This window comes from Erpetoichthys calabaricus, chromosome 12, assembly GCF_900747795.2.
Source record: "Erpetoichthys calabaricus chromosome 12, fErpCal1.3, whole genome shotgun sequence".
NCBI lineage: Eukaryota > Metazoa > Chordata > Cladistia > Polypteriformes > Polypteridae > Erpetoichthys > Erpetoichthys calabaricus.
In genome coordinates, this window is record NC_041405.2 from 141,586,483 (window position 1) to 141,610,896 (window position 24,414).

General features: G+C 41.8%; 3 protein-coding genes across 3 annotated transcripts in view; 2 read left to right on the forward strand and 1 right to left on the reverse strand.

Annotated features, from left to right (window-relative positions):
• ap3d1 (adaptor related protein complex 3 subunit delta 1) overlaps positions 1 to 24,414 on the reverse strand; it is a 1,136,182-nt gene that overhangs the window by 526,886 nt on the left and 584,882 nt on the right. The window lies entirely within an intron of this gene.
• The window catches only part of theg (theg spermatid protein), a 455,045-nt gene that overhangs the window by 230,089 nt on the left and 200,542 nt on the right, over positions 1 to 24,414 (forward strand). The gene's annotated exons all lie outside the window — the stretch shown is intronic.
• Positions 18,479 to 24,414, forward strand: part of LOC114662763 (sphingosine 1-phosphate receptor 3-like) — a 30,120-nt gene continuing 24,184 nt past the window's right edge. The window contains exon 1 of the mRNA XM_028816413.2: positions 18,479 to 18,802. The gene's annotated coding sequence lies outside the window, so the exon portion shown is untranslated. The remainder of the gene's footprint in view (positions 18,803 to 24,414) is intronic.

Here is a 24,414-nt window from a genome sequence, read left to right on the forward strand (position 1 = left end):
CAAGCAGGAAGACCCTCATCTATGTTTTATGCACTGCATCAGGAATGAAGGGGAATTTGAAAGGAAGTTCTGGACGCGTTTGTTTGTTTTCAATGCAACCCAAAGTGATAGGCAATGTTTCCAGAAGGTTCCCTTATGGTAATCGAGAAGAATCCCATCTTTACTTGCAATCCTTCATAGCAGTGACTCAAGATTTGAAGGCGGGCTTCTTTCTGCTTCAACGTGGACCTGAATTTTCATGTCTAGAGCATCCCAGAAGTAACGTCATCCTTCCTTTATAAATCATATTGAAAAATGAATTGTCGGAGCCTGGATGAGGGGTCTTGTGAGGGGGAACTTCATTCAGGAAGATTCATGCAGGCTTATTAACATGTGTCACTTCTCAGGTGTCTACAAAATCAATCCATTACAACGCATCTCCTCCCTTGTAAGTTTTCACATCTTCATTGAATCAAAGTGCATCTAATTTGACTTTTTTGACACCGCCTGACAAAAAGAGACTCTTTAAGGTCAAAGTGAAAACAGATCTCTGCAAAGTGGTCTAAAGTAATTACAAATAAAAACACACAATACTTGATCTCATAAGTGTTCACCCCCTTTAATATGACACCTAAAATCCTCACTGGTGAGGCCAACTGGTTTTAGGGGTCCCACAATTACTTCAATGGAGGTCACTTGTCTGGTGTTTCACTTGATTGTCATCTAAATGCACCTGAATGTGGAAGGGCCCACTTGTGGGGAAAGTCAGTTTGGTGGGCTAACCTACGCAATGAAGACAGAAGAACACAACATGCAACTCGGCGAAAAGCACAAGTCAGGGGATGGAGACAAGAAAAGCTCCAAGAAACTGAATATCTAGTGAAATCAGCCATGAAGAAATGGAAAATGTGTGGCAGAGCTGGAAATCTGCTTGAGCAGGGGGACTACAAAAAATTAGTAACTGTGCAAGAAGAAGAAAAGTGAGGGAGACCACCAAGAGACCTCTGAGAACTTGAAGGAGTTACAAGCTACAGTGCCTAAGATCAGAGAGACTGTGCAGCTAAATTATGCAATCATTTATTTTGTGTTTTTTAATTTGTAATTAATTTGCAGAGATCTGCTTTCACTTTGACATTAAAGAGTCTTCTCCTGTTGACCAGTGTCAAAAAAGTCAAATTAAATCCATTGAGACTGAATGTTGTGTAAGATTAAAATATAAAACACTTCAAGGGGGTGAATACTTTTTATAGTCACTGTACTCAGTAACAGCCTACACATTTCAAATATATGGCAGCTGGCATGTGTGAAGAGGGGTTTTATGATCATGCAGGCACCTCAGACCACCATATAAGGTGCCTATTGAGAAAGCCCATGGTAATGAAGGAGGACGGGGACTTGACATGTTCATTAAATAGCACCTTGCAGTGAATGGGTGAGTGGAAATGGAACCTTCTTTAGATGCGTCACTAAGGTGCAGACTTGGTTTGCTGCAATCCAGCTGGCAAAGCTGTGCTAAACTAGGAAACTGGAAAACTGCAATGGGATTAGGAAATTTCTTTGTGGGGATTAATAAAGTACTGCTTGTGTATCTACCTTCCTTATATAGTGCCTTTCATGCTGATCAGTTACTACTGTATATGCAAAAGACACTGTAGTTATGTAGCATCTTTCATATCTATTTATAAAAACAGCATTGTTCATTTCTGTAACCCATTTTCATACAAAGAATGTAACTCAAAGAGCTTTATAAGATGTCAAAGATAATGTTAAAAGAAAAGAAATTAGAAATCAATAAAAATGAAGGATTAAATAATAAAAATATTATTTAAGAATAAAGAAAACACACTTCAATAACATAAATATACAGGTAATAGAAGAGGATGAGTCCATATTTATAGATATGTTTTTTAGTCTCTCGTGGAAAGTCTGATGCTGTGGTCAGATGGCCGGGGGGGGGGGGGGGGGGGGGGGTATGGGGGGGGGTGGTGGTGACAAACCTCCAGGGGTGAGAAGTTGGAAAATAAAACAAAATCTAAGGGCCAAAAGACCACCCAGCACCCACAGTACAATCTATCTATCATTGACTATATACTGTACTGTTCTTCACATCTCTTTCTCTGTATTACAAAGTGCATTTTACACTCATGTACAGTTAATTATATAATATCTTTCATTTCTGTTATTAGTTACTTTTTGTCTGACCTCTTTGTCCAAAGCAATTTACAATGTTTGAGAGATACAGTTGGTTACATTTTGTTTTTTTTCCATTTGGAGCACACGCAGGTGAAGTAACTTACTCACAGTTACACAGTGGCAGTGTCTGAATTACAGCCTCAGAGTTTGAAGGCCAAAGTTTAAACTTCCACACCACACTGCAATACCAGCCTACAAACTCTCTATCTATCATATAGTGCCTTTCACATCTTTATCTATCTGTCTATCTATCTATCATATAGTGCCTTTCTTATCTATCTATCGATCTATCTATCTATCATATAGTGCCTTTCATATCTATATATCTATCATATAGAACCTTTCTTATCTATCTGTCTATCTATCAATCATACAGTGTCTTTCACATCTATCTATCTGTCTATCTATCTATCTATCTATCTATCAATCATATAGGGCCTTTCTTATCTATCTATATATCTATCTATAAGGTGCAAGATACATTTTTAGAATGTGCTGGAATGCATCATCAGTGATATTCCTGTGGTCATTGGGGGTTTCGGGTCTTTCAGTATCAGATCCCCTCACATAGGAGACCCAGCCAGGGGTATTCAGACCTCACCTTGCAGCCCAGCAACAGTCACCTACTAATCCGCCCTTTTAGTTCACAGTCATCTGTGTCTCTCTCTTCAGCTTCTGTTATGGACCTTATTGCCTTCTTTTTGGCAGCCTCTATGATGCCCAGCATGTTAAATGCTTTGAAGATTGATTTTCCTACAAAGCCCTGAGAGCCCAATTCAACTGGCTTACAGCAAGTCTTCCACCCGCACCTCTAACTGCTACACCAGTACCTGGTACCTGCTGTAATTTCTTTCATTAATCTCCTCCATGTGCTTTTCCCAGGGCACTCTGAGCTCTACCATGATTACCTGCTGGGCGGAATCTGAAAAGATAATCATGTCTGGATGTTGGGTTGTTGATACTATGTGGTGTGGAAATCTCAGCTGTCCTTCCAAGTCTACTTTTAGCTGCCAATCAGAAGATGTGGGGAGAATGCCAGATGTTGCCTTTGGTTGTTGGTTTGGTTATATGTTGAATTTCACATTTCTTCCTATTATCCAATGCCTTTTATATCTATTTCCAATTAATTAGATAATCTCTTTCATATCTATCTATCTATCTATCTATCTATCTATTATATAGTGCCTTATATCTATCTATCTATCTATCTATCTATCTGTTCACCTGCCTGCCTGCCTGCCTGTCTGCCTGCCTGCCTGCCTGCCTGTCTGTCTGCCTGCCTGCCTGCCTGCCTGCCTGCCTGCCTGCCTGCCTGCCTGTCTGTCTGTCTGTCGTGCCTCAAATGGGTAATCAGAGAGCTGCTGTGTTAAACAATCTGCTTGGGTATCTGCTTTAGACAGACAATGGTGGGATGTAATGCTGCCGTGTTATAGCTGCCAGTCCATCACTTGTGCTGTAGACATGCAGCCTCACCCTTTCATGAAAGCCCAGACGTAGGCCTCCGCTAGCCTTGAATTGCTGATGCTTCAAAAATCAAAAACATGACATGCTAGCCAGGCAGTTTTATGACAGCAGCTCATACAAACCAAAGCCTGGCTCTGAATCTTCCACATGATATAACATTCCTAAACCCTCTTTATATAGTTCAGGATGGCAGTAGGCCGGGGCCTTTCTTGGTAACACTGGGCACAGGGTATGAATCAACCCTGGACAGGACATCAGTTCACACACCTGCACCCTCAGCAGCCCAGGAATCGCCAGTTAACCCAACGTGTGTCTCTTTGGGCATGTGGGGTGGAGACATGAGCAGAACAGCAAACCGCATATGGACAATGACAGATATGGGTTTTGAACCCAGAAAACTAAACTGTTGCAGCATCAACACTAACAGCTGAATCATTGAATCACTGTCCCACTACTTTGTATATCGTTACCAGTAAATATATAAATGAAATTTATTTTAGGTCGGATTTTGCTTTACTTAGTGATTAAGTAAATAAATAACATGATCTCACTGTGTCACACTTCCATTCCGGTCAAAATCTAAACTGAGAACATTTCACAAGCCGCCCTACGTGCATCTGGCAGGCTGGTCTGTTTAACGTTATTGTCAGGCCTGTCACTGTGAGTGTCTCAGATTGAGCAGCAGTGTGGGAAAAAATGGGGCCGTGTGAAGATTTACAGTGCGGGAATCAGCCCACCGCTCTCCTGACTGCCCGTAAGGAGCAGGGTGAGTGGGGAGGTGAATGGGATTTGCTTCTGGGAACTCGCTTCCGAGTTAAGCCCCTCCCCTTGACTCCAACTACTCACACACTGTGTGACAGGAGAGACGTGTCAACACATGTCACCCAGTTCATGGCGGTTTTAGTGTCGATGGCACCACTGGACCAACATAGAAGCTCTTATAGCAATTCTAGTGGAACACGCTGACCTCTGGTTCTAAAATAAAAGGGAAGTGAAGACATATGCACCATTTCCTGAAAAATTATCAACAGCGGCTCCAATGATGCAAAAGATAAGGAGCTGTTGATGCCTCGTATGTGTTGTAAATAGTTTCTTCTTTCAGTTTGTGTCAAAGCCATAATGTCTTTGGGTGGTTCACTCAGAGAAAGCTGAACATTTCCATTCTGGCAACGTATTCTTTTGTTTTCAGCATATGCAGTGAGCACATCGCCAATCCAACTTTCGTAAGTAGTGCTCTTCAACCAAACATTGATGTAGGGAATGCAAAGGTGGAACATGTGAATATCTGATGATGTCCTTGTTGGCCAGTGTACATTCCTCTGTTGTTGTCATTCTTGCATTCTTTATCATGGAGTAAGTCTGGCACATCAGTGAGCCACAGTATTGGCCAGTTGCTCGAGAGCTCTACATTTAAGCTTATGTCCTGCTTTGCTCCGTAATTCAGTGTGCTTCAACTTATTGTGCTTCTTGTTCTTCATCATTGAAGTACCTCCTTAGTTCAGCTTGATGCTCAGAAGATGTCGCCACTGGAGTTCTTTTGGTTTTTTTTTTTTGCACTATCATGGTGTGACACACTGAATTTGCAATCGTAAAGATCACTTTGGTATAAGAACAGGAGCACAGCCATTGGTCTGTCTTTGTCATGATGGTGCATTCTAGTATCCCGTAACTTCACACAAAGCAGATGACGCTGCTGTTCTTCTTCTTCTACCTATGAACAGCCTCAGCCATGTGCCTCACACTCGGCAGTTGTTGCATCTGTTCTTTTTTGTTTCTTCCTTGTGAACCTCTTGAGCAGTTTTCTGTAAGAAACATGCAAACCCTGATAACTTTGCAGAGGTTTCCGCTGCCCTAATTGTTTGCTTTCGATTAAGATCAGCATTCTAGCCACAGTGAGTTACCACATGACAGACGAGCTTCATCTTATATATAAATATCTACACGTGGAAGTGTGTGCATCTGTCTGTCCGGCACGGAAGTAAGAGGTAGAGTCGGGGTAAGGGCTCTGCCTCAGAGGAAACAGAAACTCACTTAGCTGCTGATAACACAGCAAAACGAAACCTCCAAAGAAAGACAAAGTCGCTTAGCCGCTAACATCGGCAAAAATGACATCCCTTTTACTTTTCCTCCCACCGCTAATGCACAAGCCAGGCGAACACATCAGCAAAATGAATCCTCCTAGGAGAGAGATGCCCAGAGTTGTTCCTTTCAATTACCTGACATCTCTACATTTCAATTTTTTTTCTGACAATTTCAATAGTTTCTAGGACCCCAGGCTTTTTACAGCACAGGCTTACACAGCTAGTATTATATAATGTCTTTTATATCTATTCAGTATTAATAAGATAATCTCTTTCACATCTGTCTATCTCTCTGCCTGTCTGTTGTGCCTCAAATGGGTAATCAGAGAGTTGGTTTGTTAAACAATCTGCTTGGTTATCTGTTTCAGACAGACAATGGTGGGATGTAATGCTGCCGTCTTATAGCTGCCAGTCTAGCACTTGTGCTGTAAGACACGCAACTTCACCCATTCATGAAAGCCACTAAACACTAAAATATTCCACTCATTTATCCATCCATCTGTTCATCCATGACTTTATAACTTACTTAACCAGTTATTGTAATCGTCTGTTTAATGCATTTAAATGTTATATTCTGCTCTTCAAGGAAATTAACTCAGAGCAACGTAATCCCCTCAGAATAATCCGACTACTGCCTTCTGACTTGTTTATCCAATTCAAATATTATATTTTACATAAAACCAGAAATTATCCACAAAATGTGTAAATTAGAAAGTAAAGGCTGCATGTAAACCAAAAGCAAAAATTGCAGAATGATGTCAGTTTTGTAACAAATACTCTCATGGCTCTGGAATTCCCACATAAAGTGAAATTGTGGCAGAGCTTTGCCAGCTGGCCACCAAGCCCCCTCTCTGTGGGGATCTGAATGAGATGCACTTGGAGTGTGAAGACTGACGTGATGGGTACTGCTCGGTTGTCTTTTTTCTGGTTGCTCCATGATGTTCAGGTGGCCTGAGATGGCTTTTCAAATACTTACAGTTTCCCACTGGACTAATTTCGTTGAAATGTGGCACACTTCAAGAGAATTTATCAGGACAGCTTAATCTTTGTTGAGATATCCCGATACAGTGTGCTTGTCCCAAGGTACAAAATCCCAACAAGCACTTCCAAAAAATTGCCCACTAGAAGCAGTGGCGTAGTTCGAGTTCGCGCCACTCGGGGCGGGGTGGTGTTTCAATTTGTCACCCTCCAACGTATCTGAATATGTTAACCTATTTAAATAGAAAATTAAAATGATGTATGGAGAAAAATTAAGATACATTTTGCATATATTTATTTATATATAGAGAAATAGCAATATTTATTCACATATAATTATTTATAAGCATCAACTAGACAAGAATATAGTATAGACGAACTGATAAGCTGTGTTCTGATTATTAGTTTAATATAATTACGCTGCGAAAACCAGAACCAGTGGTAGTGTACAAGTGATAGGTGGGGATGAGCAAGAATGCATTCGGATTGTTAATGAAACGAAATTATACATTGTGAATTAGTTGTTTATCTTCCTTGAAATTATTATCAGTGTAATGTTTCTGTTTATTTTTGTTATTGCCTCATTAATATCAACTGCCGTGTCTGATGTCGTCATAGAAGGACTGTCTGAAAATGATTTTTTAAGCATTTGTGGATGAAAATCAGAGAATTTGACTTTTTTCATTCATGAGTGATATTTTTCCGAACCCTGCTGCTTACACATGAAGTGTTCTGAGCCTTTTGGCCAATGATGTCGCCCCCCGAAAATGTGCCGCCCAGGGCGGATTGCCCCCTCCACCCGCCCCTAGCTATGCCAGAGACTAGAAGGGGCCTACACTGCTAAACCCTAGCTAGATAAATGAGCAAACACAATCTGTAATAATATGGAGCTCCAAAGAGCACCAAGGCAAAATGGAGTTGCCTAAAATGCAAGTAAAGAAAAGCCAAGCAAAATGACACCTTTTATTGGAAAACTAAAAAGATTACAATATGCAAGCTTTCGAGACAACTCAGGCCCCTTCTTCAGGCAAGATGTAATTACATCTTGCCTGAAGAAGGGGCTTGAGTTGCCTCGAAAGCTTGCATATTGTAATCTTTTTAGTTAGCCAATAAAAGGTGTCATTTTGCTTGCCGTTTCTCTACATTCATAATGGCTAACACGGTACAACAACCTAGTACTAAAATGCAAGGCAATTCAAGCAAACTAAGTCCCAAATCACAAATCCAAAGAATGGCTGAAACAAGAGAAGAGCGAAAAAGGGCCACAAATCCAAAAATACACAAAAGAACTCACCAAAACTCCCTAGCATATCTGAAATAAACCTCCTGAAGCTATGGGAGCTAGGCGGGGGGGTTGGGGAGGACAGTTCCCGGCAGTGATTGTCAGGTAGCCCCCACTCTTGGGGGACCATCCACAAAACACACGGAACATAACATGGGCAGTTTACATATATAGATACAATCAAAAACAAACAAAAAAAAAATAAAGCAAATCACCAACAAAAGAAATAAAAGAAACAAAAATGAACAAAACAAATCTAAAACATGAATGTGAACCCCAGCCTGGCTTGTTGGACCCCTGGCTGAAACACAACAGCGCTGTGCATGTTTTTGAAATGTAAAAATCGCCCATTGAAAAGCATTGGTTCAATTTTCAAACTCATCTTATCTTAAAACACTGCGTGACTTCAGTTTCCTTCCCGTGTCAATTTTACCTTAAAAGCGGCCACTTCAACTTGTATAATTTTATTTAATTTTCCTCTTTTTACTTGTTTGAGAGCCACTCTTCACAGCAAAATAGTGTCATGCCTGCAGTCGTGTGTGTGTTTGAGGGCAAATACACCTCATGGCAAGAAATGGGATGGGCGGGGTCAGATGTGGGAGTGGCTGGAATGTGGACCATTACCATTTAAGGATGGTATGATGTTAGATGACTGCTTATTTATTCAATTTGCTAATATTTCTCTTCTTAATGTATTCAATATGGTAGTAATGATATTGTTTATTTATACATCGTCATACAAGGTGGATACCACCCCTTACTGCACCAGAATGCAGCGGTTCTGCTTTCTGACCACGACTCATCCTGCACTCATCTTTGCCACCATGTGCCATCTTGTGCAAGCCTTAGTCACAGCAGCTCACTGCTCCTAGTCCTTCAGAGTTAAGAGGCATTCCAAACCACTCAAGTCTCAAAAAAAAAAAAAAATGCTTCCAATAGTGCCCAATAAAGAGGTAAAACAGTCAAAATTCGGTAACTCTCAGATGGCGCTGCACTAAGGGGGATGAGACAGAAGAGAGGAGTCAGGGGGAGAACTTTGCTTCTTGGTGCAAATAGAACTGTCTGCACCGAAACATCAGCAAAAGCCAAGGAACTGCTTATTGACTTCCTCCACACCAAAGAGCCACTATGTCATGTAGTGGATGTAGAGGTGGTCCACTCCTACAAGTACCTGGAGGTCTACATTAATGACATGTTGGACTGGTCTCAGAACACAGAGGAACTATAGAAGAATGGGCAGAGCAGGCTCTTCTTCCTTAGGAGACTGTGTTCCTTTAAGATTCAAGATTCATTTTTATTCATCACATGCACTATTATACACATACAATGTGCAGTGAAATGTAAGCCTGATTAGCTCAACAAACTGTGCATTAGATAAATAAATGACAGATAATATAGATACAAACTTGTACATAGAGAATATGATGGCCGTATTATTAGAACATTAGAACAATCTAGATGAGAAGAGGCCATTTAGGCCACTTAGTTCTTCTAAAAGAACATCAAGTCTAGTTTTGAAAGTTTGCTACTTGGTTGCTTATTCCAAGTGTCTTATCGTTCTTTGTGTAAAGAAAAACTTCCTAATGTTTGTGCGACATTTACCCTTAACAAATTTCCAACTGTGTCCCCGTGTTCTTGATGAACTCATTTTAAAGTTACCGTCTCGATCCACTGGACTAATTCCATTCATAATTTTAAACACTTCAGTCAGGTCACCTCTTAATTTTCCTTTGTTAAAACTGTAAAGGCTCAGCTCTTTTAATCTTTCCTCATAACTCATCCCCTGTAGCCCTGGACTCAGCCCTGTTGCTCTTCTCTGGACCTGTTCTAGTGCTGCTATGTCCTTTTTGTAGCCTGGAGACCAAAACTGCACACGAACTCCAGATGAGGCCTCATCAGTACGTTATAAAGCTTGATAAAGCTTATGTGAATAAGTGAATAAAAAATGACTTGTATAAATAAGAGTTGAGCAGCAGGGGCTTGTCCTGAGTAAGACGTCTTAAGGCCTGAGGGTAGAAGCTCCTTTAAAGTCCCTCAGTTTTGGCCATAAGACTACAGAAACGTCTGCCTGATTTCAGTAAGCTGAACAGGCAGTTCATGGGGTGTGAAGGGTCTTTATTAATTTTAATTGCTTTGGTTCTACATCTCCAACTGTAAATGTCCTAAAGGGGTGCAGAGCAAAACTGGTGGGATGCTTTGCTGTTTAAATCACTCTCTGCAGGGCTTTACAGTCTTGTGCTGAGCTGCTGCCATACCAGGATGTGATGCTCTAGGTTAGTTTGCTTTCTATAGCCACTATATAGAAAGTATTAAACATCACTGGGGATACCCTAAATTTCCTCAACTGCCTCATATGATACCAGTGCTTGCGTGTGTAAAGTCCACCACAAGTCCTCTGAGATACTAACTCCAAGGTATTTGAAGATGTTTACCTTCTCCACTGCAATCCCATTGATGGTTAGCGGGGTGTAGGACCGCTGCTGCTTCCTGCTGATGTCCAGAACCAGCTGCTTGGCTTTACTGACCTTTAGCTGTAGGCTCTTTGCTTGACTCCATGAAGCCAGGTTCCTCTACTTCCTTCATCATTATTTGAGATGAAACCCAGCAGCACAGTGTCATCGACAAACTTTGTTATGGAATTGGAGCTGAATGTGGCTGCACAGTCATGCCTATACACAGAGTACAGCAGGGGGATTAAAACACATCCTTGTGGGGCTCCAGTGTTAAGGAGGATGGTGTCAGAGATGTTGTTTTCCAACTCTGACCACCTGTGCTCTGCCCGTCAAAAAGCCTGGTACCCATTCAGATTGGCGTATGTTCAGGTCATTCAGCATAGTGAAAAGTCTGTGAGGCCCAGTTGTGTTGAAGGCTGAGCTGTAGCCATTGAACACCAGTCTTGTATAATTTCCAGCTTTTCTGTCTATGTGTGTAAGGGTGGTGTGCTACACATGGGAGACAGCAACCTCTGTTGACCTATTAGGGTGGTATGAAGACTGCAGAGGATCATTGGAGCTGGAGATGAAGGGGCAAATATTGTTTTTAATAAGTCTGTCAAACACCTTCATGACTACAGATGTTAGGGCGACAGGACGATTAGGTATAAGGGATTATTATTTTTTATTACTGGGTTTATGGCGGATCTTTTCAAGCATGAGCTGAGTTAGTGACTGATCTCTATATATAAAATACAATACATGTTTTTCTGTATGTCTGTCTGTCCGCTTTTCACAAGAGAACTACTTAACGGATTTTGATCGGGTTTTTTTCTATAAATTGCTTGAACATTCCGCTTGATTTTGCGACCTTTCTCATTGCGCTAAGTAGCATAGTTCACTTGCGGTACTGATTTATTTGCACAAATCCAAGATAGACGCAGCGGGCCGAGGGAAGCTGGGCAGGGCCTTCCTCACTCACGAGCCAGCATAGGGTTAAATCTTATATCCACTTAGCTAGTAAACGAGAGCACCTCTTAACGGATTTTGATCGGGTTTTTTTCTAGAAGTTGCTTGAACATTCCAGTTAATTTTATGACTTCTCTCATCGCGCTAAGAATCATAGTCCACTCGCAGGAGCGATATATTCATGCTAATCACAGAAAGAGGCTGCGGGCCAAGGGGATGGGGATGCGTGACGTCAAGATTGGGGAGCCGGGCAGGGCCCTCCTTGCTGTCCTGTTTCACTTCTACGCGGACGAAGCCGCGGGGGGCAGCTAGTTGAAGATAAAAGTAAAAACTTCAGTAAGCTGATCAGCACAGCAATGCAAAACACGCCCAGAGATGCCATCAGCACCTGCAGCTTTCCTGACATACACATGCTGAAAAGCTTTACATACATCTCATGCTGAGAGGGTGATCACAGGTTCACCTTTATCATCACTGCTTCCTGATAGGACACTGATGTCACTGCCAGCTGGATGATTAATATTCTCAAAACAAGCATTAAATGCATTCAATTCTGCTGCCAGTGATCAATCCGCATTTGTCCTTTTCATGGACTTATTTCCTAGATCTGTAATTGTTCGCATTTGAAACCATAAGCGTCTTATGTCATTAACCTGGAAATGCGACTCTGCGTTTTCCCAGGTATGGTCCTGGGTATGACATTAAACTGCATCCGGCCTTGCAAGTGGTCAGGTCTTCCAACTTGCAGGGAAAACTTGGGGGCTGGTGGCAGGGATGTCACTCCAGCCACTGTGAAAACTTCACGCTGCTCTGAAACATCAGACTGGACTCCTTTCTACTCTCCACGGTAGTAGCTCTGCTGCAGCCGCCTATGGGAAGGCTGCTTGCATTTTGAAGGGGATGGGGGAAAAGCCCTTGGGGGCCTCATCACCAGAAGAGTTGAAACCGTCAGAAAGCCAATGGGGTCAGGCCTGTTGGGGATCAGAACTGGTGTGGTACTGAGGTGCCGTCTGCTACATGGCTGCATTTGGGTCCCAATTTCAGGCAGCCCATCTGTGCAGGAGAGTGGAACGTCTTGTTTCTCTGGTGATCATTTTCCTCTGCTGTTGGAGATGCTTTGTAAACTCCACATTTCAGTGGCGTCACTCTCTGAGTTGCGCAGACCTAGGACTGGCCAAAAATCTGTAGGTGAGTACACCTTTAATTGGTCTGGTCACTCTGTTGGCTGTCATACTTAGGCAGTAGCTGTTGCTGTGGCGGATCGGCTCCTTCCAATGGTGTCCGACGTCACTCCTTTCAACAAACGTATTATGAGACTTTCTGGGTGTCTCGTCTGTTGTCTCAGTATATGCTCCAACCATGGTGAGTGATGTATCAGTGAGGGAGACATTTTATTCGCAACTTTGCTCAGTGGTTGATGGGTGTCCATGAGATGACACTGTTCTGGTCATGGGTGACTTCAATGCAACCACCAGCCCTGACAGGGCTGGCTATGAGGATTACCTTGGTCCCCATGGGTCTGGTGACTGTGGTGAAAGTGGCTCCATGTTCCTTGACTTTCCAAAAGGTCAGGGGCTGTGAATTGCTGGATCCTGGTTCCAGCACTCTGAGCCACATCGTTAGACTTGACACTCCAGTACTGGTGGTGCGGTGAAGAAGATCACATGCTCATGGGCAGAAGATGCAGGCTCCTACAGAACTGCAGGGTTTACGGAAGTGCCCAGTTTGTGAATTCTGACCACAGACTTGTTGTTGCTACTCTGAAGATCCAGCTTAGGTCCAGTAGGCTACCACCTTCTAGAATGAGGCTGGACCTGGCCAGACACCAAGATCAGGCTGTTTTTGATGAGTTTGCACACAGTTTGTGTGAGGAACTTGCAGACTTGGGTGTGATTGTTGATTCTAATGTGATGTGAGAGACCTTCTATGACAAGACCTTGAAGGTTACTGAGGGTTGTGTTGTTGTTGTTGGTGGTGGTGTTCCCAGAAGGAGGAGTTTCATCTCGAAGTGCACTCTGGATATCAGCGAGAGAGAAGTCGCAGAGCATGGCTTGATGGAAACTCCGGTCTGTACTGGGAACTGAGAAGGATGGCTATGAGGGCTCGGAGGGCAGATAAGGAGGCGTTTGTTAGTGGAATCTGTGAGCAGGTGACACACCATCTATAGTCTAGTGACTCACATCCTGCTTACAGAGGAATCGAAGCATTACACACATCCGAATCTGTTCCTTGGAGAGTCGCAGTCAGGGCGGCTGATGGAACGGTCCTTAAGGATGACACTGCAGTTGTGACATACTGAGCTGGTTGCTTTGAGCAGCTGTTCAAGCTGATCCTCTGGCTAGGACATTGGATATCTCTGGGTCCATAGACCTTGAGCCTGATCCTCCCATTAGCTGTGAACCACCCAGTTTCACTGAGATTGCACAGGTGATGAACCAGCTAAGGTTAGGGAAGGCTGCAAGGATCTGTGGTATCTGTGGTGAACTTCTCCAGGCTGGTGGTAAGGCTGTGCTTCTGGCATTGCAAACAATCTTTGCTTCCATCTGGGAGACGGGCGTCATCCCAACTGACTGGGAAATGGGACTAGATTGCGGCAACTACAGGGGATAACACTGTTCTTGGTGCCAGGTAAGGTCCTTGCTAGGGTTGTCCTCAATAGAATCTTTGATCATCAGCGACCAGAGCAGTCTGGTTTTACGCCTAAGAAAGCCTTCCATCGACTGTATCCTGGCACTGAGAGTTCTCTTTGAGCACAAATGCAAATATCAGCAGAGTTTCTATTGCAGCCTTTGTCAGTTTTCATAAAATGTTCGACTCAGCTGATCAAGCTGCCCTGTGGGATATCCTGAGACTTTGCAGAATTCCCCTCGAGGTTCCTGGATATCATGGCCGGCCTGTACACTGGTACTGTGAATGCTGTGCAGAGTGGAGGCAGAACCTCTGCGTTTTTCCCAGTTGATTCTGGGGTTCGTCAGCAGTGTGTTCTTGCTCCTACTCTGTTCAGTGCTTGCATGGACCGGGTGTTGGACAGGGTTGTGGGGTCCAGTGGCTGTGGGGCATCTGTTGGTAAAGAAAGATTCACTGGTCTTGACTTTGCTGATGATGCTGGGATCTTTGCTGAGTCAATGGAGGCTCTGATTGAGGCTCTCAAAAGACTGAGAAAGGAGTTTGTGTGTCTGAGCTTGTGAGTATCCTGATAAAAACCAAACTCCAGGCCTTTAATGACCTCTTAGGCACAGCCATCAGCAGAATGTCTGTCTGCAGAGAAAGTGTCAACGTTGTTGAGAGGTTTACTTACCTGAGCAGTGACATTCATGTCTCTGGTAACACTACCTATGAAGTCAGTAGACAGATTGGGAGAGCATGGGAGGTAATGAGGTCACTAGACAGGGGTGTGTGGCGCTCCTGATATCTTTGGACAAAGGACGAAGGTCCAAGTCTTTAAAGTCCTGGGGCTTCCTGTCTTGCTATGTGGTTGCAAAACATGGACGCTATTCAGTGACCTGAGATGAAGACTGGACTCCTTTGGTACTGTGTCTCTTTTGAGAATCCTTGTGTCCTGCTGGCTTGACTTTGTGTTGCTCATGGAGTTCCGAATGAGGCACATTACCTGCATTGTGAGGGAGCATCAGTTACGGCACTACGGCCATGAGGCGTGATTCCCCGAGGGTGGTCTGCCTCACTTAGTTCCTCATTGTTGAGAACCCAAGTGGCTGGACCAGGCCAAGGGGAAACCCATGTAACACCTGGCTGCGGCAAATAGATGGTCATTTCTGGAGGGTGGGACTGACCGCGTGTCTGCCTGGGGGGTTACCAACCAGGATCCCGAGCTGTTTCATTGTGTGGTGGGTGCAGCAATGTGCTGTACCAGCACATGCTCCCCCACCTGACCTGACTTGATGTTCAATTTAAGGCTTAAGTGTCTCGCTTACATTTACATTTCAAATTTTCATTGTTTTTACAAATACATTATCTTTATCAAAAGATAAGGATGCTCTTTAAATGAATATGAAATTATTATATGTGCACATAAGTTAAAAAAGAAACAAAAAAACATTGAATGGGGTGCACTTACTTTTTCATATGAATGTGATTTAGATGTCAGATTTAGGTGAGGTCATAATAAGACCACACATAGGTAAGACTAGAAGTGTGTCTATTTAGTTGGCCTTACCATGGCAGTGGAGGGGGGAGGTGATCTCAAACATTTGTGGAGTAGACCACACGCCTTTGGTGCATCAGCACACTTGTGACCACCACACTGCCTGCTAAAAGCTATAGCAAGGATGGATTGATAATTCTCATTCCTTTCCTTCTATTCTTGTTCTTAAAGGGTGATTCACCTCTTGTCTTTATAATTGCCAGTTAAATATGACAGATGGCACAAGTCTGGTCAGTAAGCACGGGCTGCATCTCTTGCCAATTTTGAACTGCTGCATTAAATATTAAAATGAAACCATCAACCACCGCCTATCCTTATGGTTACCATTTAAATGGAACAAATTACCGAGTCATGAGTCTGAAGCTGAGACACTGCCAGCATTTACAAGATATCTGGATGCCATAACAGGACAACTTAGCTGTTAGTGAGCTGAATAAGCTGTACAGATGGAATGTTCTCCTGTAATTTGTGAAAATTCTTATGTTGTAAACATTACAGATGGCACACAATTACAAATGTGTAGAGTCTATTAACACAATCTAGTTCAGGCAGCAGTGGGAACCAGGCAGAAACCAGTATGGGATGGGAGATTAGTCCATCACAAGGCCTTCAAGCACATGCCAACCCTTGAACATTGTTGGAATGTGGGAGGAAAACAGAAATACCAGGAGGACACAGGAAGAACATTTAAAATGCACTCAGGCAGTGATCAAGTTGGAATTTGAACCCAGGTTATTTCTTTTGTGGTTTACAACTGAAAAATAGGCAGGTGAAGTGACTGGCTCATGGTGCCACACCGTGTCAGAAGCAGGATTTGAACCCACAACATGAGGGTATAAAGTCCATAGCCTTGGCTATAACACCACACTGTTGGCTTGCAGGCCCTAGGCTTGCATGTCTGACATCATACACTTTCAAATGAATGTTAACTCGAGTGAGTTTGGTGTGTACCTTTAGGGAACTGTAGGTAGGTGTTTCTAAAAGGCACTATACAATGCTCATTCACTGCCTCATTTTGTAATTGGGAGTTAGTTAAACAAACTGATAAAGTCTTAGCTGTTAGCCATAGAAAGGCACTCTACGTAGCAACTACTGTATGCTGCTAGTTCAATCCCAACTTTAACTCAATTCATGTAGCCCACCAATGTCCTGTGACCTGGAGGCGGGGGGGGGGGGGGGTCTTGAAGCCCCATACCCCAGACACAACCACACGGACTCCTCTCTGCTAGTCTGCTGGCCATCACTCCTCTTGCCAGATGTGTGACTTGGTACTTTCTGCTTTGAAAAACTTCCTAATAGGTAGAAAAACACTGAAATCTTTAAAGTATGGTAGGCTACCTAACAGATTAAGAAAACCTGGACTTGGCCTGAGTTACTGTACATATGCAGCACATCTTTTGGAAATCCTAACCTACTGAAAATTCACAAATCTGTTATCTTCTACTCCCGGATATTCACTGTATGGAGCCTGTTATGGATCTAAATAGATCAAGGTTCTTTCTAGGACCTTCATTCCAGTGGGTCTTTTGGGAACCAAAAGTGGTTCTCTATATGGCATTGCTCTGAAGAGCTGCTCTGACACCTTGATTTTTAAGAGTGTACGTGAACACCATAAAGACTCAACCCAGGCCAGGACTCAAATGTAACCTCGTACTTCACTGAAAATAAATGTTTACAGAGGAATGTTTACTTTATGCATCTCATTTAAGGTTACTTAAAATAATTTAAAATAATCATGTCTGCTGTTGTTACGTAGCTTTTTCTAGTGACATTGACATATATCTCTCTGATGTCACATTAACACAATTAATTCATGTTGAAGCAAAGCCATTACATTTTTTTCTTTTAATGGAAACATAATCTGCCTCAGAGACTATTGTCTACAATTACTTCATGTTACTCTTACTCAAAATGAACACTTTTTTATTCCTCAAAACATAATGTTCAAATTTTCCCAACACATGGTTGAATTAAGTTGATTTAACTTAAGAGAAACACGTTTTATGCAAATAACTATCCTATTTTTGCATAAAGTAGGATATTTTACATAAAGCTCCACCCACCTGATTGCTTCCTCTCACCTTTGAACAGTTGTAAAGAAAGCTCAAGACTTTTTTTAAATTGATTTTGGTCTGAATTTCCATCGTTTGATGTGGTATGGAAGCTGATTCATAATACTTGTTTGATACACTGGCAAACTTGTCACGCATCATTCAATGCAAAAAGCATTTTTCTGTTTTCTTCCAATACAACATAGCAATTAGTGTTATAATTTTGTGGAAAGTACAATTAACCGAACTAAATGAATAAGTGTTTCGTATTCTGTTGTAAGTGGGCATTTTACTGTTTATTGCACCCAATTATTTAATTTATTATATTTTAGTTTTACTGATTTAATCTAGGTTTGAATTAAATATATTCATTGTGTGAAAATAAAAGACCTTAAATATTTTAGCAAACGCAGCGTTTTTATTTCAGGTAGAATTTACTTAATTTATTTAGATGTAAAAACGTGACATTAAAAAATATATTTTTAGTGTGTTTCAATGACTTAACAAATTGTAGCAAACACTACTCAAAATAATTGAGCTGATAATACTAAAACACAGCTGGCAAATAAAACGTATTTATACATTTAGGGGTTTACATGAAAAAGTTGTGTGACCACTTACCTTTATTGATTAATTAATATTTAAATCATTTCAAAAAGATTTTTTTTAGTGCCAGGCATCCACACTGCGCCACCACTCCTCCTAAGTGGACTCCTAGCGGCACTGATCAAAGGCGCGCAGGTGACACGTGCCGTGGTTAACCTGCACACACTTCGACTTCCTGCGCATCTGCTGCGGCTGCGCGCTTCCTTTCAATGTTAATTCAGAAACAGACAGAGAAGCTCTTCGCTTTTTCTCTCCGACTTTGCGTGTCTGCGCTCGTCACCAGATCCTAGAAATCGCGAAGCCTGGGTAATATTTGGACCAATTTGCGTTGTTTTCCTTTCTCTCAAGCGTCCCGCCCTATTTCGCGAAAGCCGGTTTCCGATTGGCCAGGATGCTCTGGGAGCCGCGTATTGGCCATTCCTCCGCCCAGTGTGCCCGTAAGATAAGAATTAAAAAAAAGAATACAGGAAAAAGAAAAGCAACTTTGGACAAGTCTGATAGAAGAGTTGGTATCGGGGACGCAGGGCTTGCCGCTAACGGGACCCTCTGGAATTCATTTATCTTGCTGGGTATATTTGGCACCTCCACCGCTGCAACCACTTGAGGTACGCTATTTTAATTCACAAGAAGTAAAAACCAAAGTTATTTATGGCTCTTAAAGAGCGGCGTGGGTGGAGTATTTAAAATTTAAAAAAACGCTGCTTTTACGATGAAAGGTGATAGAAATTCATTTTGTTTGCTTTTAAATAACTGCTTCTTTGTGTCCAAGAAGACTGTCCGATTCTGTGTATGGCTTTGTTTACGCATTGGAATAAGCAATATATATCATTTTAATCTTTTTGTCGTATATGAGAACAAATATCCACTGGTATTATGGCTGCAAACCTTACAGTTTTTTGGGGGGTTTTTTGGTGGTGTGTTGGCGTTTTGTTTTTTTTTTTATTTATCGGCTTTCTTCCGGAGGTCTGTGTCGGGATGATTCCAGACGCATGTACGGTGCAGATGGATTGCCTTTTGTGGAAATGTCGCCTCTTCTCCCCCCTCAACCCCCCCGTTTCCCCGGGTTTCCTCCTGAAGTTCAAATACTTGAAGTTAGTTTGATTGGTGACCAAATGCGTGTGTGTCTTGTAAATAAACTGGTATCCACAGCGGGTGAATGGGGGTCCTGGTTTTAGTCTTCATTTCTGCAGGAAGAGTTCCATTTGGAGCTTGGATGATGAGAGGGTGGATGAGAGGAAATGAGGAATAAGAAATTTGGCCTTAACCGAGACATTAATCAAAAGACCGGCTTGGTATTCTTTCTTTCTTTCACCCATTCTGGCTAATGTTGCCTGTTCTTGATTTATTGTTTCTATTAATTGACTGATGCCTTTATCCATGGCAACTTACAACATTTGAGATGCACGTTTCTTTTGTTTTTCCAATCGGGGCACAATTCTTAAAAATAAAGGCGCCAGAGTGTTTGTTCAGTGCGATACCATAGGGGCAACCGTTTTTGGTTCTCAAAAGACGCATGCTCGTGAAGGTTCCAGAAAGAATCTTTATTAATCTGGATCCGTAAAGGGCTCCATATAACGTAAATAACCACGATTAGATACGAACAGATCTGTGAAATATCAATAAGTCAGGATGTGAAAGGGACACTTGCTGCATGCAGTAACACCGGCTAAGTGCAGGTTTTCTTAATCTGTTACTGTTCTGCCAGGTAGCCTACTGGGTATTAAATATTAGGAAGTTTTTCAAAGCACAAAGAACCAGTTCAAATGAAGAGAACACTGGCCAGAAGGAAATGGTGCTTTAGTGAACAAGAGTTCTAAGAATACCACGCGTCACAATAAAGAACCACAAAATGTCATTAATGAGTGACAGGCAGGTGAAGTCTCATGATCATGGTCACACGGTGTCAGTAGTCCGATTTGAACCCACAATCTCAGGGTTTGACGTCCACACGCTTAACCACTACTCCACACCGGTTCTCTGTTTTGCTGGAAGCGGGTACTTAAAAATGTGAAATATTGTGGTTTGGATGCTTTTAATGATTTTAGGTAGATCGGTCCAGGTGGGCATTGATTGAAATATGGGACCATCTGCATACGGGGTCGAGTAAATGTGCCTATAAATTAAAGTATGATAGAATTAATACATTCCATCTCCCTCCCTTATAAAATTCCAGTTTTAAAGCGGAATCAAACTGGGTATACCCACTTCACCAAATCTTAATAACCCATAATTCCGGAAACGATATAAAACCAATCTCTTCAGAATGCAGCTGTGCCTGGCATAGATGAAATCATGAAAATCCATTCAGCTGACCTTTCGAATTTACTCCTGGCAGTGAAAAGCTCCATTGTCTTAAAGCCCTGCTTGAGCTCAGCCACATTTATAATCATTATTGTATGGTCCTGGCACCGCTTTGTTTTCACTCTTTAGCAGTTATTGTGGATACTTATTAATTCTTCAGTCTGTATTGTATTTTAGTAAGCTGTACCATTAACAACTAAAAATAAAGATGCAACCTATACTTACATTTTAAAGTTTTCAAACACTGCACGCCATATATTTTGCGGGATTTAGAAGCCTGAATATGAACAACAGATTTGTTTGCCAGTGGTTCAGATTGCTACTAACCAAGCTGGACTGCTGTTGCCATTTAAAACAAACACGAGATTCCGGTAGTGCATGGCCTCTTACGAGCTTCATTGCGCTCAAGGATTTTCTAGGTCCGTAAAACGAAACTGAGTAAAAATAAGATTCTGCACTTTTTTTTTCCTCTCAGAGTGATGCAATAGGGGGGACCACTTTTGGCTCCTAAAGAACCGTCCACGCGAAGAATCATTCTTTATATCCGCAACAAGCTCCACATCTGAGGACAACAGATTTGTGAAACACCGGTGGGTCCCTGATTTTTAAATGGACTTTTGCCGTATATAATAATGCAGGGCACGTTTAGGTTTTCTTCATCTGTTGTATTCCGCCAGTCTACTAAGGGTTTATGTTTTGTCCACATATTAAGAACCCTTTCAAAGCGCGAAAAAACAACTTCATATGGAAAGAACCTTTCCCGGAATAAAACAGTTCTTTGTCGATCAATCGTTCAGCGAGGAACCACAGCACCCAGTAAAGTGGCACTTTAGAACCAGTATATTAAGAGTGTGCCCGATCGAGAGAGGTTAAGAGCATGCGCGGATAGCGCGTTGCCTCACCATACACAGCACCACACTGGAACATATTTCAGGGAATCTCGCCACATTCTTGTTTTGCTGTTATGTACGACTCTGATGTTAAAATCCTGTATATGCCCATTTCAGAACCCGTTTAAACAAAGTATAGCTTTTCATGTTCTAAGAGTCTGTCCTGACAGAACGGGGCACCAGATCGGAATAAAACCTGTAACAGGGACCATTGATCGCATATTATGAAAGTCGTGTGCCTTCCTGCTGTGCGATACACCTGCACTGTGTTCATATTTAATGCTTAGCAGAGATAAACGGGTGATGAGGCGCTATACATGAAGAAGGAACTGCGTCTCCACGTTTTGAATGTCGTACGTGAGGTACACGCATTTTACTTTCATTTACTAAACTCCCTTATTCCAGTCAGACGTCAGGCAGGAATAAGACCTGGACGGGACGCTGAAGCTAATCGAAGAGCACATCATTTCGGCACACCCATACTCGATCACAAAACGCGGCTCTGGTTCAGAAAGCAGACGCCACTTGGTTGTTTCACAATAATTAAGATGAGGTATATAAGTAGGTTTCACATTTCTGTTATCATTTTATCCCTAAAATAGTGACTTAACATCAGGGACCTATCTTACTGACCTTAAGGTTAGTGTTTGGGCGAGGGGAAGGCCGTCTCAAGTGACGTCAGCTTTCAGAACAAGACCCCAAAACGTCCCCCAAACTAAGTTACCAGTCCTGTTGTAACGTAAATCAGTGTTTCCTAAACTCGGTCCTGGTGAACCCCTGTGGCTGCAGGTTTTTGTTCCAACCGGATTCCTAATCGGTGACAACACCTGATCACACTGATCTCATTTAATTATTCAACATTCAGAAAATCATAGCAGCATGATTTTTACATTTATAAGACATTTAGAAATATCTCTGCTTTTGCTATAGATTTAAATGCTTAACTCTCTTTTGTTGATTTCATTATACTTTGCCCTTTCTCTGTGCAGTTTTCCCCCCATTGTTGTATCTTAATAATGACAATTTAAAACGAGCAGAGCAGACACGCAGGCAAACAACACTAAATAATCAAAGGCTGCAAGTACTTTAGCAACCTACCCACTAATGAGTAAATAATGGATTAATTAAACAATTAGAAGACCTAGAAAAGTAGAATGAAAATCAAGATGAAAATACTGTTAAAAAGAAAAAAATACATTATTCCTATATAACTGCTTGGTACATTTTAATTTTTTTTTTTAGCAAACTTAGTTTTCTAATTTCTATATTGTTCCCTAAACACAGAGCGTGGGAAATATCAGTTCACATAATTAGCCCAGGAGTTCAATTAAAAACAGAAGCTGGTTGGAACAAAAACCTGCAGCCACAGGGGTTCACCAGGACCGAGTTTGGGAAACACTGCGTTAAGGGAACTCGGAGAGGCGCGTTTTTCGAACACAATGGTCTGGAACTTAACGGTAAAGCGCTGCGTCAATGTGCCACGGAATTTGATACATTTGCTTTCTATAAATTGCTTACACAGATCAGTAATTTCTGTAAGAGCCGTAGTGTAAGTGGACCTTTTAATTTAAACGACTAGTTTTTGAGTATTTTGTAAATGCACCGTTGTTCATTTCATGTGTTTCAGTGAGAGTTCATGTGCGCATGCGAGATATGTGTTGTGTGATTCCAGATGTGAGAGGGTGGAATTTTGGCGGGCAGAATTAAATGGAGCAATACAGACTCTGACCGTGTCTTAATATTTACCAAATGTTATAAGATTAATTTGTTATTGTTGTTCGAAATACAGTTGTTGAACTTTTAAAAGAAAACTCGCGTCAAGTCTATGCAACAAATTAATTCATTGGAAATTATATCCTGCATACGAAAGAAGGAGAAACGTCATTACAAAAAAAACTCAGTCTTGCTCACTTTAGACGCAGTGAAACGGCGAATAGCGAGGCTGTACTTAAGAAATGAATACGATGTCATATATTCAAAGGGCATTACTAGAAAAGGAAACTGAAGTCACTAACATACGTGGTGGACAAGGGTAATTTCAGCATTTCACTGGACTTTTGCCAGCAGCACGACGAAACGCTTATGAACAACACTTTGAACTTCGTTAAACTAAGTGAGCTGTTGCCTTATATATGAATACAGCGATTTTAATAAATTCGTAAAACCGTGAGTGATTTCTAACAATTCTTTAAAAATAAAAAATTAATTGTGACTGTATACGGCTTAAGTAAACTGAAACGCTTCTTCGTGCAATAGAACATTCTAGACATCAAATGGCCGAGGAGCCATCGTACGTAATTGTTTTTCCGGACCAACACAAGAGGGCAACAAACCTCACCCTACGAGCCATGGAAGAAAGATTAAATAGGTTTAAAAAGCAAAGAAAGGGAAAGTTGGCTCAGCTTACTGGCAAAATGAATGAAATTGAACGTCTTAAGGAAGAGGAGAAGAACGTGGACATTGTGAAAGCAAAAATGATAAATGTGTTCAGCAATTTATTAGAAGAGTTTGAAGAAACTAATTTTGCCAGAGGAAGGAGGAGGACCAGATAAGCTGATACAGACCTAAATATGACCATTTTAAGAAGTTTATGCATAATACCGAACAGTGGATCGTGAAAGCTCAAGAGAAATTGGTTGAAGATGACTTTATTAAGCCAAGTGATAGTATTTCTGAAGTAGAAGCATATAGTCTTGGACAAAAGAGTGTGCCAGGTTCTGTTGTAGATCATATGTCAAGGGTGTCTGTCACAAGCTCTGCACGAATGAGAATTTAAGCTGAACATGCAGCCCTCATAGCATGTGCAGCAGTTTTAAGAGAAAAGCAAGAAATTGAATTAGAGGAAGCAAGACTGAGAGTCAAAAAGCAACAGCTGAAACTGGAGGCAGAGATAGCTGCCTCCTGTGCAAAGTTGAAAGTATATGAGGAACAAGAAGATGGTCAAGATGATATGAATAGTTATTTTAGATACAAGATATCATCTCATACAGGCACTGTTTATAAAGACAAACGGGACTGTGAAAACT